The sequence below is a fragment of the Lissotriton helveticus genome, chromosome 7, assembly GCF_964261635.1.
Source record: "Lissotriton helveticus chromosome 7, aLisHel1.1, whole genome shotgun sequence".
Taxonomy (NCBI): domain Eukaryota; kingdom Metazoa; phylum Chordata; class Amphibia; order Caudata; family Salamandridae; genus Lissotriton; species Lissotriton helveticus.
In genome coordinates this window covers 1,904,597,785-1,904,612,497 of record NC_136068.1, presented here as the reverse complement: position 1 = coordinate 1,904,612,497, position 14,713 = coordinate 1,904,597,785, and the positions used below count along the sequence as shown (strand labels likewise).

The window sequence follows — 14,713 nt, the reverse complement described above, 5'->3', positions numbered from 1 at the left end:
AGGGGGATGGACAGCAGCAGAGCAACATCAGGGCAGATGAGAGATGGGAATATTTCTTATTTTTGGCTATGGCAGTATTAAGACTTTGTATTGCATCGTCATGGTTAGATCCTAAAACTCCGACATACCACCAATGGTTGGCTAAATTACTCTCAATATATAACTTGGAGATAGAGATCAATGCAAGAAAGGGAAAAAAGGGTAGGAGAATTGGTAGACAGATCTGGGGCCCTATTACTCGTTGGAAGGAAGAGAGAGTGGAATGAAAGGTTTGATTTAAATTACTGATGGTTTGGAGTGATTCGGATACAATGTATTAATATTGTTTGATTTCATTTTTCTTTTGTTAACTTGCCTAGTTATCTGTAATGCTAAATATATTGTCGTGCCCTGTATGTATGTAAAAATGTGGGAAAAATTTGGTAATAAAAAGATTTAAAAAATAAAAAAAGGATAAATGCTGAGTTGAGTGTGCCAGGATTGAATGTGCGAGGACAAAGATAAACACAGATCTCTTATGCAGGTGTATAGACCTAGAATAGGTAGTGCAGCCTGCCTTCTGCAGTTTACACAGTGCTTTTCACCCAGTGCATTAACCTGCCAACTATCATTGTGAAATTTGACACAATAGACTTGCACATCTACCGCTCTTCCCAAACACAGTGCAACCAAGCATTAACAGGTGTGATAGGTTTGACTCTGTATAATATTTAAATGTCCTGGGGCTATTTATGTAGCCATAGTATGTAAGGTAGCTTGGTGTGTCATTTGTGGTAGTTTGGTTTTGCAGTATTTTCCAATAGTGTCTTATGGTGATTTCAGATTCACTCATGAAATAATATTTTTTATTTGTTACTGGAAACCTGTGTCATTTCTTATAAGGCAGTCTTTGGTGACAGATTCTGCCTGTAAAGTATGACTTGCACTGGGGGCCCTTCTGATGGGTGGCATCAAACAGGGCCAGTGATGCTAAGGCATTGAGCGGTGCTCCTGTGCCAGCCACCGGGCATTTAATAATGACATAGAGCCTGGCACCAGAGCAAGGTGTCTGGAAGAATACCTCCTCACAGGATCATGTCATGAGCCTTTCCTTCTCCACATACCCACTGTGCTTCCTGTACACCTTTGTCTTATTACAGGGGGCAGCTCCCTGCTCAGGGGCCATGTTTGGGAGATGTTTTGTGTGACTTGTATTAGAAGATACTGATCCCAAATCATTCAAGAGTTAATGCATCCCAAAGACAGTGTAGAGCAGCAGAAGCCAAGCAGACAATACAGTCCTATTCTTGTCTACAGTGACCGTCATATTTCACTATTACTTGGTTTATGATCTTCTACAGTAGCGCCTAAACTCACTGAATTCACTTCTCTATACACCGTCTGTTCACAGATGTTTATATCCGGCTGAACCACAGCCACTCACTATAAGGCTTGCTCTAAATGTTTAACAAGAATGAATGTGTTTAGTGTAGCTCATCATATCACATATTGACTTCTTCGAAGCGCTATAAACAAGAGCACTCGTGGGGCGGGAAAGCGAAGCTGGGCCAATTAGGAGCCAGTAAGAACGGCTACCGAGGGTGGGACCACCTGGAAATTGGAAGGCCCCAAAGCCAGCGAAAATGTACACAGTTAATTGGCTGGCGTTTTCTTAAATCACACAATGTAGGGAATGGCGGCCAGAATGCCGGCCTTCTCCAAAATGGGCAACTACCGGGGCGGAAAGAGATAATCACATCAGGAGGCAGCCTGTTTCTTTCGCCACTGCTGTCTCTGACTTCCACTGCTGTCTCTGACTGCCACTGGTGAGCTGTCTCTGACTGCCACTAGTGAGCTGTCTCTGACTGCCACTGGTGAGCTGTCTCTGACTGCCACTGGTGAGCTGTCTCTGACTGCCACTGGTGAGCTGTCTCTGACTAGGCCCGGACTGGCCGTTGCGGGCACCGGGCAATCCCCCGGTGCGCCGCAAGGGTGGGGGCCGGTTTTGAGCCCCTGGGGGCCGTTTTTGTTACAAAATCGTCCGATAACCAGCCCTGGAGAGCTGTCTCTGATGGCCACTGGAGAGCTGTCTCTGACTGCCACTGGCCAGCTACACCAACCATCGAGGAATGGAGTGCCTGCCAATGACAGCACGAGTATAGGACAAACTTGGGGAGGGGGAGCAGATCATTGGTCTGACTGGCGCATTGCGCAGCGCAACACGCGAGTCGGACCGATGATCTAAGCCCCTTCCCCAAGTTCACCTGCTGGCACCTCAGCGAAGTAGGTAGTGCGCATGTCCTCCAGGCTTCACACCATAGAACCAAGGTCCTGAGCAGGCCTCCGAGTCTGGCCACATCACAGCAGTTACCAAAAGTAAGTAAGTGTCCTTAAGAAACGTTGCACAGCACATGATAGGGCAAAAATGTGTTAACGGCACAGAGGCGCGTGCTTCCCTGGCGGCGAATATAAAGACCTTCAGGCCTGTCAGCCTTTTATTTGGAGATAACTCGTGGCATAGCTGCACATCACCTCAACGTCCAGCAAGTAATGGGTGACCCTGACCTTGTGCTTTTCACTCTCTGGTTCACGGACAAAAGTCATCATATCATGATGCTTGTCTGGCAGGCAGGGCCTTAAGTGGGATGAAAAAACGGGTCTCAAAAGGCTGTGGCCGATGTTATTAAGGGCATGGCTCAAAATCATGAAAGCTAAAAAATCTGTGCTGAGCATAGTGTGCCACCCAACTGGTATTTTGTGGTATAGTGTGACAAATTACATTATACCTACAACAAGATATTGGCTTTGTCAATGGTTGTTAGTTGCATAAGAAAAAAATCAGCAACTACTGCTTCAATGTATATAAAAATTGAAAATGCTTCATCTCTGAAATGATGAGACTCTGAAAAAAGGATACAGAGTTTCTTTGAAGTTACCTCAAAGGCAGTGAAGGGTAGCACAGCTGCAGAGATACGATTTTAGGGGCGTATCATCAAGGGATTTATCTCCGCCTTTTTGGCTTTAAAAGCCAAGAAAGTGGAGATAAAATTATCTCCCCATCAGCAACAGAGTGCCAACAAGCAAATTGGCATGTTAGCACCCTTTTTCTCTACGCTTCCCCTTGCATCTCTAATGAGATGCAAGGGGAGTGTTCCAGAGAAAAATAATAGGAGAAATGTTGTTAAGCGACATTTCTCCTATTATCAAGGATATCATGGCTAAGTTTGTGAGCCCCTATCATCAAGCTAACGCCAAACTTCGAGAGATTATCGTTGGTTTTCCAGCGATAATCTCTCATTTGGCAGTTAGCGGGAGGATTTTTATCACTTCTAAGATAAACCTTGCTAATAGCAAGTTATCTCTGCGATAATTTCCGGCGATGATTAGCGTTAAAAAATTTGTTGCTAAGCATCGTTAGCGATAAATATTGCTAATCGTTGGTAATATGCCCCTATGTTTTCACCCTGAGGGTGAGAGCAAAAATGGAGAGCCCGATAGGGACCCCGCCTAGCATATGCTTTAAAGAACTGCCGGTGCTCCAGTGCTGAGCACCGGCAAGACTCGGTCCACTTAAAGACATGCTCTCATCTCAGCCACACCTACTCGCAGTAATGTCTTTGTGGATCAGGCCCGTAGTTTGCAAGGGGCATTGACTCCTGTGATTGTAGAAAAGAAATTACGCACAACTTCTCCAGACACAAGCCCTGTGCAAGCGCCTCAAGAGAGGACGACCCTCTTCCCTTGTGAGTGGAAGATTCTGCCAAACCCTATGTGCTCACATCTCCCTATCCTGAAGACGTGCTAGGCGTGGATTTACTAAGGTTAGTGACATGGCAGCTAAATATCTATTTACTTTGACATTTTTACACAGTACGGACTGGAACCAGGAAGGGCGAGAGCGCGCTTTACGAAGAGAAGAGTAAACATGATTGTAATTCAGAGAGGAACTTAAAAATGTTAATTCTTATGATGCATGAAGTCACAAGGCTGACCTATCCCAAATTTCCAATCACTTTCATAAATACTACAATTACTGCCTGTAGATTATTTTTCACCTGGCCTGTGGGTGAGGGCAAAAGTGGAAAGCATGATAGGGGTCCATCTCAGCAGCTGCTTTTTAGAATTTTTAGAATTTTAGAATTGCCGGGCAGCGGCAGGACCCGGCTCACTTAAATCCCTGTTGTCAGGTCTTCGTAAGGGTGCTGTTTTAAACTAAAATGCAGGATGCGGAGGCCTGTCTTCTGCTTCTCTTTCTTGCAGTTTCTGGTTCTTAGTCTGACAATGCTAAGACTGCATGTGCTGTGCCTGCTGTATGAATGTGAAGTCTAAAATATACACGCGAGGTAGAGTGGCATGCAGGATGCAAATGTCCAGTCCATCTATAGTGTCATTTGATAAATCCGGTGATAAGGCTTTTAGTGGTGGTGTGTGGGAATGCTCAAATCTGGTAAAGAAGGGTCTTCAGCTTCCAATAAACCCCCACAGATGGTGAATCTGTCACAGTATCGGATCTGTTCTGAAGGGGTGTTATGGGCTGAGATGAAATTTTGAACTTTTCCACTCTGAACCACACCCTCACCACCTCCACTGGAAAAGGCGAGGTTCATTTGCTACCCTTGTTTTTTGTGTGGTCTTGACTTGACTTCAGTGTCTTAAAATTGCTGGCAGCACCCACACTCTGAAAAGTGTTCCAGTGCCACTGGCCTGGGTGCCTTTGTGTCACGTTTCCATGCTTTCTGGCCTGGGCACTTGCTTGTGTGTGACATTTCCACAGTGTTCGGCCTTGGTGGCCTGGGTGATCATGTGAGACATTCCCACGCGTAACTGCCTGGGTGCTTATGTGTGGCATTTCCAGTTAGTGGCCTCAGTTGCCTGGGGGCTCATGTGTTACACTCCATGCTCACTGGCCTAGGTGTTTATGTGTGACGTGTCCATGCTTTCTGACCTGGGCCTGTACTTATGTGTAACGTTTCCATAGATTCTGGCTTCAGTGGCCTTGGTGCTTATGTGTGACCTTTCCACAGTTTCTTGCATCATGGTCTGTGGGGCTCATATGTGACATTTCCACGCCTACTGGCCTGGGTGCTTATGTGTCATGTTTCCATGCTTTCTGGCCTGGGTGCTTGCTTGTGTGTGATATTTCCACAGTTTTCGGCCTTGGTGGCCTAGGTGTTCATGTGAGACATTCCCACGCGTACCTGCCTGGGTGCTTATGTGTGGTGTTTCCACGCTTACTGGCCTGGGTGCTTATGTGTGACGTTCCCATGTCTCTGGCCTCAGTGGCCTGTGTGCTTATGTGTGACATTTCCACAATTTCGGGCCTCATTGGCCTGGGTGCTTATGTGTGGAATTTCCAGTTAGTGGTCTCAGTGTCCTGGGTGCTCATGTGTCACACTCCATGCTCATTGGCCTGGGTGTTTATGTGTGACGTTTCCATGCTTTCTGGCCTGGGCCTGAACTTATGTGTAGCATTTCCATAGTTTGTGGCTTCAGTGGCCTTGGTGCTTATGTGTGACATTTCCACAGTTTCTCGCCTCAGGAGCCTTGGGGCTCATCTGTGACATTACCATGCTTACTGGCCTGGGTGCTTATGTGTCACGTTTCCATGCTTTCTGGACTGGGTGCTTGCTTGTGTGCGACATTTCCACAGTTTTCGGCCTTGGTGGCCTGGGTGTTCTTGTGTGACATTCCCACGCTTACTGGCCTGGGTGCTTATGTGTGGTGTTTCCATGTCTGTGGTCTCAGTGGCTTGTGTGCTTATGTGTGACATTTCCACTGTTTCAGGCCTCATTGGCCTGGGTGCTTATCTGTGGCATTTCCAGTTAGTGGCCTCAGTGGCCTCGGTGCTCATGTGTGACGTTTCCATGCTTTCTGGCCTGGGCCTGTACTTATGTGTAGCATTTCCATAGTTTGTGGCATCAGTGGCCTTGGTACTTATGTGTAACATTTCCACAGTTTCTCGCCTCAGGAGCCTTGGGGCTCATGTGTGACATTACCATGCTTACTGGCCTGGGTGCTTACGCGTCACGTTTCCATGCTTTCTGGACTGGGTGCTTGCTTGTGTGTGACATTTCCACAGTTTTCGGCCTTGGTGGCCTGGGTGTTCATGTGTGACATTCCCACGCTTACTGGCCTGGGTGCTTATGTGTGGCGTTTCCATGTCTCTGGCCTCAGTGGCCTGTGTGCTTATGTGTGACATTTCCACAGTTTCTGGCCTCATTGACCTGGGTACTTATGTGTGGCATTTCCAGTTAGTGGCCTCAGTGGCCTGGGTGCTCATGTGTCACACTCCATGCTCATTGGCCTGGGTGTTTATGTGTGACGTTTCCATGCTTTCTGGCCTGGGCCTGTACTTATGTGTAGCATTTCCATAGTTTGTGGCATCAGTGGCCTTGGTGCTTATGTGTGACATTTCCACAGTTTCTGGCCTCAGGAGCTTTGGGGCTCATGTGTGACATTTCCATGCTTTGTTGCCTAGGTGCTTATGTGTCATGTTTCTATGCTTTCTCGACTGGGTGCTTGTTTGTGTGTGACATTTCTATTGTTTCTGGCTTCAGTGGCCTGGGCGCTTATGTGTGACATGTCCACAGTCTCTGTCCTCAATGGCTGGGTGCTCATATGTGAGACTTTTCCATGCTTACTGGCCTGAGTGCTAATGTTAGACGTTTCCATACTTTCTAGCCTGGGCCTGCACTTATGTGTGACATTTGATTCACTACTCTTGTGTCTATTTTTGATGTAGTCCGTAAGAAGGGCTATGGGTACATATGACTGGGTAACCTGGTGCTCGTTAAGGTCATTGTCTACTATTTACTGTGCTTTTTTTTTTGTTGCAGAGTTTTATATAGCGCAAACCAGACCCGAACTGAATCAGGTATCAGAGCGCTTTACATAGCACCAGTTACGTTACATGAGGACACACATTCAATTTAGGCACGGGGAGATTAAGTGATTTGCCCTGAATCACAGGAGGTTTTTGGCGTCGTTACCGAGACTCGAACCCAGATCCCCAGGTCCGAGGTCGACCACCCTAGCCGTTAGGCCAACTCCTCTCCCCTAGAGGAGTTGAACGTTAATACAATTAAATATGTAATGAAAAATGTGCAATGAAATGCACAGTTTTGGTCTTTCTTTTTCCAAACTTTTCTTGGAGGGAGAACCGCCTCAAACCCCCGCAGCAGTGGTCGGGCATGCTCGCTGCGCACCATAAGGGAGCTGGTCTGACAAAATTGCCAGGGCTGCTTTCAGTTCCCAGTCTGGCCCTGCTCTTGAGTTTCTTAAGGATGATCACGCGTCAGACCAGGTGCCAGCTGATGCAGCTGTTTACTGAGTTCTACAGGGTGAGGAAATGAGTGTAAGGTGAAGGAACACTCTCCGCTAAGCTTGCATATTACACTCTCTGGCTGAGAGGGGCTGATACAGAAAGCTGGTGTAACCTCGGTCAATAATAGTATTGTGAAGACCTCTCCTAATCAAAGGTCAAACACTGGAATTTCTATGGGTCTGACTTCTCATTTTATATTTTATTTACAAAATGAAACTAGGCTCAGAGCCATGAGCTTCTTAATCGACTAAGCTGTCAGGACACAAAACACATCAGATCTGTCCACATGTTGATTTTAAGCTGCCATTACTAAGATCTTGAGATCCACACTGCAAGTGGTCAGACTAGGATTGTGGTGCTTGTCATTAAACGTAACAAGGGGAGACACTGGCCACATACATGTGCATTCTGATATTTCAAAGACTTCCCAGTTCAATGGGTGATAAGTTCACCTCATTTAATTTCATAAGCCTTTATTTCGATTTAGAAATCATAAAAGACAACATTATAAAAGAGACTAGACATTAACACAATTGAACCTATACATTATCATATCAATCGGCAGATTATCATAATACCACAAAACTTTGCATGGTTATGACAAATTGTCAACCGTCCAATTACTAATTAAAACAATAAGTTAAGTAGATTAATTGAGGAGTTTCATATGTTTTTGCATCAATTTAAAATATGTACAGTTAATTACCCAAATTGTAAACGTTTTTTAAAAACAGACAGAGAACATTTCTAGAGTTTACACATACAACTTGTATCTATGTATATACATTTAGATGGCATGATCACATTTAGTTACTTTAAAATAGCACACAATTTATCAATGTGGACATGATTTATGAGCTCAAAGTATCCACATCCAGTGGAGAAACTTCGCAACAGCTACAACCACAGGCTGGGAGTTATTAGTTCGAAGAATCCTTAAGGACTCACAACCTGTTTTAAGACCTAGCTGCAGACAGATAGGTTTTAACCATGCTTGCCTGGGGACTTTATATTCTGGGCAGATAAAAAGTATATATTTCCAATACTTTCTCGTTGAGTGGGATCGAAAGGACAACTAGTATTACATCCATCGCTCCATTTCGCCGTGAAGGTATTAGTAGGTAATGAACCAACCCTAAACGGATGGTATTTCTTCCGATCCACAGGGACGGTAATCCAGTCCCAGTAACCCTCAAGAGCAGGAGAATGTTTTAATTCCAGAAACTCCGTGGTTAGAGACGGACTGGAACAGCAGCCAAATCTTTTCAATAAAACCATGTTCTAGTACAGTTCTCTCAAACATGTTCTTGGTGGAAATGAATTAGCTGTTGGATTTTCCCACAAAAAGGATAATCCCATAGCAGTATATGTTGCCCTTGCCTCCCTCATCCATGGGATTTTGTAAACCCTATCTGCATCTCTAACTTCGAGGAATGCCCGAGCATACTGGGAGAGTTCTGGAGTGACCCACAATCTCCTCCAGTATGCTACTGGTCTTTATCGGGCCATGTCCTCCAAGCGTTGGGATCCTAGGTCATAGAGGAGGGGAATCAAAGGGGTTGATACTGGAAGACCTGTAATTCCACGCATAAATTTGTTCTGGGCACCAGTCAAGCGGGTAAGGTTGCTAAATCCCTACAATTCTGCCCTGTAAAGAACAGCTGCACCTATCTTAGCATCGTAAATTTTAAGAATTGGGGTGATTGGCCTAATATGGGATAGGAAAAACTCTTTAGTAGTGCCCCTGCTAGTTGAGCATGTTTCGTGGCCAGCTGGTTAGTGTGGTAATTGTACCCCATTCATGGCTACTTTCCCTCTAACATACTTGGAATTGTTGAGGACCATGAACTTGTTCTTACTTACATTTATAGCAAGTCCATGGTCTTTGCAGAATACCTCAAAAACATCTATGGCCTTTTGCAGGCCTTGTTGTGTCTTTGAGATTAATAGGGTATCATCTGCAAACATCAACAGGGGGATCAATTTACCATCCAGCTTAGGGGCATCAGTTGGTTGTTGCTCAGTTCCGGCTAAGTCCATGGAGTTGCAATAGCTCACCTCTATTATAGCTAACCCAAAGCTTGCCAGACTAATAACAGACTTACTTAAGCATAGCAGATATGTCCCCCTGTTGTCTGACCTCAAAGTCTAAGTTAGAGTTTTTAAATCAGGGCATGGAATTTATATGCACATTTGTCATATTGCTGTGAACGGATCAAGTCTAACCAAATGACAAATTCAGACTAATGCAGTTTAAATATGTGCATAGTGCACATTACACTTATTCAAGAATGCTTTGATTTGGAAAGGCTAGAAATGCAAACTTCTAGACATGTAAAGCCCCACACGCTGTTTTTTTCTCAAGGGCATAGACTTGTTTTAAGACTTCTGCCTACTGGCAAAAGGTGCTGGGAGAGCTGACTCTAAGGATCACACCAAGTGTGGCGATATCCTCAATGATGGCCGGTTTGCGACATGTGAAGGACATTTCTGGGCCATTTAAGCAATTCCCGGCAATTGCTTTACTTCTGAGTAACCCTAGGGTTGACACTCATTGGAGGCATAGATGTGCATCTAACTTCAAGTCCTGGTTAAAGGACCTATCAATGTATGGAATACACTGAGATATATGGGACCCTTCCACCAAACTCCTTTCAGCGCAGCGATATATGGGAGATGTTTAGATCATATCTTCCAAAAATATTGTTGATACATAAGATATATGACTTTCATTCATGCTGCAATTGGTATAATGTGATACATAACACCACCATTGTGTTTCATCCCTTAGCTATGACCTCATGTCACCCATTACTCACCACCCCATGTTCACAACTCCCTCGGCTATTGCATCCATTTTCCATTATATATGCAATGAGCCCATTAATAAGGTGTTTCCTACTCCAACCATAAACCATGCTGTCTGTCGTAATGCCTGCCGCTCATGATAGAGACCAACTCATGGTTATACTAACCACAATTTTCTCTGACCCCTCTATTAGTCCTAACACATTTTTCTTAATTGGCACACCTTTTCTCACTGCAATTCAATCACAACCCTATCTAATTGCTAAGCTTCATAATCCATCAACCCTCCAACCACTTTAAATAGTATTAATCCTGCCAAAATCCTCACTTCTTAACTTCCCTGCGGTTCTCCTCCTCCTAATCCCTTCAAATCCCTACATCAGCTATTGAATGAGCCCAACTAATCCGTCCTGCACAATACTTATGGACTGTACTCCCAAAACACCCAGACTCTGAGGCATCCACAGTGAAATACTGAAACAACCACTGGAAAAGTTATATGTAAATCTGCACACTTATGCTGCATCCACATTTGCCAGCATGTCCACTAGATCTATTCAGTGATCTGTTGGGACTCAACACCTCACACCACAAGACATGTGACTACTGTATCCAGGACAGCAGTCTACCTGGAAAATATTTTAAATGCGTCATGATCACGTCATCCTTAAGGAACAATAAAATCAACATGCAGTTATCAAATAGTGGACCTCCACGATATCACAGAAACCTGGATGGGAGATTATGCCTCAGACAAACTACAGGATTCCATTCCCACAGGATATCAAACCCTGTACACAAATTTACCAAACAAAAGTTGTGGTAGGAGTCTAACAGGAGTGAACAAAATATTGATAGTGACAACATGAACAAAGATCTCCCAACAAGGCGTGTGAAACCTTACTTGTTCACTCGTTCCCGCTTCCAACTTAATAGTCTCATTCCTCGGCTACCATCCACTCCAAGCAACATTCACTGTTGCTCTCCAGGACAGCGAATATCACAATTGCCCACTTGAATCTTTGTACCTTTTGAGACATGAACACCTGTCATTACAAATCTGATCCCTAGTAGATGGTAGACCTACCCAATAACCTTGATGATCTGAATTATTGATGGCTATCAATGGAGTCACTCCAAGGGCATGATTGCAGTCACAACAAAACAGGCCATCACCTGCGATGGTCATCATGTTTTACTTCAAAGTAAATCTCCCAAATGCACAACCATTACTAATAACACCAAACACCTCCTCCCATAACAGATCATGGAAGAGCTTTAGCATTGACTCAAGACTTCTCTTCAAGAGAATGAGATCGGTGCCTTGAACAGTTGGAGTGCATGCTAAGGTATTTATGATATTGTTTGATTCTTTTATTGGAAATGTGCAATATCCTTACATTTTTGATTGTTAGCTTTGCACTTGCCCTTCTGAGCACACAAGTAAAAATGTGCGGATTAGTCTGCTTACAAAAAAAGTTTACCTTTGAACTTCAGTACATGGTTTTAATCATGAACATCAATTTAGAATAAGCAGTAGTGATATCATGCATTCTTTGACCATTGACATCACAGGATTGACTCTTGTCCCACAACAAGCCGCTTAATTAACTCCTGTTTGTGGCTAAGTGATTAGAAAAGGGGTAAGACGTTGAAACTACAGAAAGTAAGCAAGACTCAATATTCATTGTTCACATTTGTTCCTCCCAATAACAACATGATCCATGAAACCAGGACATACTATCTGGCTATCCATATTGACAAGCATAACATTATTCTTACAAATGATGCCCCAGACATTCTGAGATTAGTAGAGAAGGTTTCAGGATATGCATGGCTTCCACAGAGATTGCAGTTAGGGAAAATAGTATTCAATACTCTTGTAAAATAGATTTTATGGTCTTGTAGTCTATACTCTTTCTTTTTTTTTCCTCAGGACATTTTTAAAATCTCTGTAGTTTAGGCTGTATATAATGGGGTTGCACAGTGGAGGAAGAGTGGTGTATAGCAAAGAGAAGGTCTTGTTGTCTTTCAATGAAAATGTTGACGTAGGTCTCATTTATGTAGGACAAACAGATCCATAGAATAAAACAACCACAGCGAGATGAGAGACACATGTTGAGAATGCCTTTCGCCTCCCCTCTGTAGACTTAATTCTCAGGATCACTGAGATGACCTTCACATAAGAAGTGAATAGTGTCAGTCCAAAAACAGACCCAATTGTATAGTTCATTGTCTCAATAATGTGAATTTTTGTACAAGACAGCTTCATCAGAGCACTTAAATCACAGAAGAAATGGTTGATTGTGTGAGACTGACAGTAAGAAAGTCCAGACATCAGTACAATGTTTGGCAGAGGAAGCGTGAGACCGACAGTCCAGCTCACAGCGACCAGCTGGATGCACATATTCTTATTCATGATAGTTCTGTAATGCAAGGGGTTGCAGATAGCCACATACCTATCCAAGGCCATGAATGTGAGGAGTAGGAATTCTGCTGCAAACAGGACCACAAAACAGTATACCTGCAGGAGACATTCAGTGAGGGAAATGAGTGCACCTTTTAGAAAGAAATGGGCTAACATTTGTGGGAATGTGACTGAGAAGCAACTGATATTAATAAAGGATAAATTCATGAGAAAGAAATACATGGGTCTATGCAGATATGGGCAGGAGTATTTTATTGACATAATAATGAGGTTTCCTATTAAAGTAATCAGGTAAATCAGTGTGAATGCAAGAAAAAGGGGAATTTGGAGTTGTGGAAGATCTGAAAATCACACAATCAAGAACATCCCCGCCGAGGTCTGATTTTCTCTTTCCATTTTTCCAAGAACAAACATTTTCTTTGACTTGAAGAGAGAGAGAGTCTAAAATAAAATACACAAACAATATGATTTCATTCTACTTTTGTGCTTGCTTGCTGGGACTGGACCCCTGTTGTTGCTGGAGCTCACCTGCGCTATTGAAATCTTGAGCGCCTTATCCTCCCTGAAGCGCTACTCCTTGCCGGACCCGCTTCGCCGGTCCCGCTTCGCGGCGCTTGCTTTCTGTGGGCGCTGGGGAGTAGGAACCTTCAAAGACTGTTGTGGGCGTCAGATAAAGCAGGGCTGCGAGCGTGTCGGTACTCGGACTCCGTTTCCCAGGAGTCCCTGTTGCTGACCTGACCAGAGTCACCTGGGCCGCTCTCCCTGTTTGCCACGCCCCCTCCAACACTGCTAAAACCACCGGACCTCTAACCTTCGTTGGATTTCATTCTACTTTTGTGCTTGCCTGCTGGGACTGGACCCCTGTTGTTGCTGGAGCTCACCTGTGCTATTGAAATCTTGAGCGCCTTATCCTCCCTGAAGCGCTACTCCTTGCCGGACCCGCTTCGCGGGTCTCGCTTCGCGGCGCTTGCTTTCTGTGGGCGCTGGGGAGTAGGAACCTTCAAAGACTGTTGTGGGCATCAGATAAAGCAGGGCTGCGAGCGTGTCGGTACTCAGACTCCGTTTCCCAGGAGTCCCTGTTGCTGACCAGACCCGAGTCACCTGGGCCGCTCTCCCTGTTTGCCACGCCCCCTTCTACTACTCCCCTATAAACTGCGCACGTCATTTCCGCTGCGCGGGAGCGTCCCGGGAGAATCCCGGGACAAGGGTGGGACCGTCTGTGGCCGTCAGGGGCCGAAGGAGGCCGGACTGGGCCCGGTCCCTAATATTTACACTTTGCCTCTGTCGTACTCAGGTTAGTGGGTCTCCGGAACACCTAACACCCTAAGATTCTTCACAGTTATGTCCAACTCACTACCATCCTGTGTTGGGGTCTCGATCCTTGGGCCTCTTGATAAATATTTTGAGAAGGCTAACAAGGAAATAGACAAAGAACTCCTTTTAGCAGAGAAACGTGCTGACCGACGTCGATCCATCGAACATTTGAAACAAAAACCCCTGTCCCCCCCGTTTGATTGAACTACTATTCAAGACACGGGAAGTATTGGTAGGTTGGACAGAGATGCCGATCTATTCTGTACTGATCATTTCCCTAGCATTTTTCGTGATCAAAATACATCTGCTATTAAAACTGGTATCGATAGTGATGACAACTGTATCAGTCCACCTACTGTCTCTAATAGCCTTATAGACCTTAACACCCCAGCAGCCCCAACTATAGCCCCACAACTCCACTCTACTCTGTCTAATAACTCAACCGATAGTGTAGCTCCCACCAAGTCAATTCCGATACATAGTAAAAATGGCACCGGAATTAAACCTATGAACCTACGTAGGGTTTTTCATTCCCCGCCTAGGAAGAAGAGGAGAAAGGGTGGAGTTTAAGCATGGGCGGATCTAGCGGATCTCGCGTACGTGAATTTGCGGATTTACGGATTCGCAATCCGCGAAGATACGCGAACTCTCGCGGATTTGCGGATTTTCCCGTTTTTTGTGTTGGCGCGCGTTCGCGCCGATTTTGGGACAATTTCGCAATTGCCAACTTACTTTTCGGCTCGCAACGGCCGCGACTATGTTGTTTCTAGGTCAGGTTTATCATCACAGGTTCACAGCACCCTCTGTTTCACCACTGCCACCCTCTGGGACACCCATGCCACCCTCTGGTACATCCTCAC

At 44.8% G+C, this 14,713-nt stretch overlaps 1 pseudogene; it reads right to left on the bottom strand.

The window, feature by feature from the left end:
• Window positions 1–12,005: 12,005 nt before the first annotated feature.
• On the bottom strand, window positions 12,006–12,935 carry LOC144767849 (olfactory receptor 5V1-like; annotated as a pseudogene).
• Between the last annotated feature and the right edge of the window lie 1,778 nt (window positions 12,936–14,713).